At 38.9% G+C, this 2,393-nt stretch overlaps 1 pseudogene; it reads right to left on the reverse strand.

The window, feature by feature from the left end:
* Window positions 1-1,575: 1,575 nt before the first annotated feature.
* Window positions 1,576-2,154, reverse strand: LOC118848158 (annotated as a pseudogene).
* Window positions 2,155-2,393: the final 239 nt, after the last annotated feature.

Consider the following 2,393-nt stretch of genomic DNA (forward strand, 5'->3'; position numbering starts at 1 on the left):
AAGGCAAGGCAAGGCAAGGCAAGGCAAGGCAAGGCAAGGCAAGGCAAGGCAAGGCAAGGCAAGGCAAGGGCAAGGCAAGGGCAAGGCAAGGCAAGGCAAGGCAAGGCAAGGAAAGGAAAGGAAAGGAAAGGAAAGGAAAGGAAAGGAAAGGAAAGGAAAGGAAAGGAAAGGAAGGGGGGAGGGGAGGGGAGGGAAGGGAGGAAAGGAGATAGGACTAAGGATAGGAGGGAAGAAAGAAGAGACAGAAAGAAATACAAAATAAAGGAAGGAAGAAAAGATGTGTGAAAAGTAAAAGAAACTACCAAAAGTGAAAAAAAAAACAGAGAAAAGAAAAGAACAAAATTTCCCTCTCAAATATCACCCCTTAACCATCAGGAGAGAAATCAAACTATTCTCAGTGAATTCTTAGGGCATAGGGCATAGGGCAAACTAAATGGAAAATCAGCAACATACAAGACATTAGAATTTCTCTAATAATCTTTCAAGACAAAAGACAATCCAACTTGAAGTATAAACCAAAACAAACACCAAGTAAAAAAATCAAAACAATTTACTCCAAAAAAGCAAAACAAAACAAACAAACAAAAATCCTTTCTGGGCCCTCAAACGTATAGGACACTTTCAATTTTCTCCAATGGACCCATGATAGTACCATATTGAGACTGAGGTGGACTGAGGGGGTTATGATTATGGTAGGGCAGTTATGGTAGTTAAGGTAGTATTGGTGATGCTTCCATTGCTGCAGATGATAAAGAAGATGTGAAGGAGAAGGAAGAGAATAGCTTAAAAAATTAAAATCTGAAAAGTGGTAGCCAGGTAAAAAATTAACACTGGCAGGGCTATATAGGCTTGGCTCTTGGTGATTGGATTTTGAAGAAAGAAAGTAAAAAATTTATTCGAAAATTCACTGCTATTCATTGATCAGGAAGTATAACAAAGAGCCAGAAAAAGGTAAAATTAATTGGCCCCAAATTATTGACTTAAATGTTGGTGGCATGAAGCCTTCACAAATGAAATATCCTAAGCGAATACCATAGACATGATTCCAACTTCAAAGGACTGATCATTTTATGTTGTGATAGAATTATTTCTTCACAAACTCTAATTTATTGATTCATTCCTTCTTGCATGAATGCATTCACGCTTGCATTCACTCTTTCAATAAATATTTCTTAAGCACTATCTGTATGCAAAAATCATGCTGCTTTTAGAGATGCAAAATCATTACAACTTATTTCTTACTCTCATGAAGGTGTACCAACAATCTTTATAGTGTTATAGGGTTTACCTATTTCAATTCATTCACATTTGTTGGCATGGATGCTACATAGCTGTTACACATAAAGGCTTGCACATATTCATATTTACACTACTCTTTGAAAAATTAGTGATGATTACAAAGTTGTCATGGAGAAATGACTATGTCATGAAATAATCAACGAATCATTTCACAGGTTTCATATGTGAAAAATTATTTCCATCATTTTATAGTCAACTTCAATATTATCATAGGACCTGATATTTCTTTCTTTCTTTCTTTCTTTCTTTCTTTCTTTCTTTCTTTCTTTCTTGCACTTCAGGGAACATTTTATTGACCTTTTAATAGAAAACAGGACTTTATTTGCCAGGAAGGATGATGCCATCGTACTTCTGCTGGAACCAGCGCATGGCTTCCTCTTTGCCAATTCTGTGTTTGGCCCCAATGCAGCCTGTCCTATGCTTCTTGTCTGCAATGCTGAATCCAGGCCTGCCCAGCACCACATAGAAGTCCAAGCCATAGATGCCAATGCTTGGGTCCTATTTAATCCCCAGATCAATATGCTCTTGGATACCAAAGCCGAAGTTACCGGTGTCTGAGAAATTATTTTTCCTTAACTCATATTCTCGCACCTTCAGTGCCTTCTCCAGAATCTCTTCAGTTTTGGCCCCACAGACTGTACAGTGTACGGCAATTTTCTCATTTCTCCTGATGCCAAAATTCCTGACAGTATAGCGAGCTTTGGAGAACACTGGGGTTTGGCCTGTGAGCTGCTCCAACACTTTGGCTGCCTGGGTCAGTCTGTCTCCACTCTCCCCAACACAGATGTTGAGGCAGAGCTTACGGATGCGCAGTTCCCACATGGGGTTTTCCTTTTCACCTTCATCTTGTGCCATGGTGAAGAACCGGAAGAGAGGACCTGATATTTAGAAGAAATCTTAAAATATCTGCAACTTCATCTCTTGCCAGATGCAGAAATGTTTACTATGCCGTCCTCCATTAATATTTCCTCCAGCTGCTTAGTTATCACATCTAGTCTTGGATATGCCAGCCTTGAAAGGATGCTCATGACATTTGCATGCAGTTCTAATCGTTAAGTTCTTAAAATAAGCTGAGTTCTTACTTCAACAAACCA

Source organism: Trichosurus vulpecula, chromosome 4 (genome assembly GCF_011100635.1).
Source record: "Trichosurus vulpecula isolate mTriVul1 chromosome 4, mTriVul1.pri, whole genome shotgun sequence".
NCBI classification, from domain to species: domain Eukaryota; kingdom Metazoa; phylum Chordata; class Mammalia; order Diprotodontia; family Phalangeridae; genus Trichosurus; species Trichosurus vulpecula.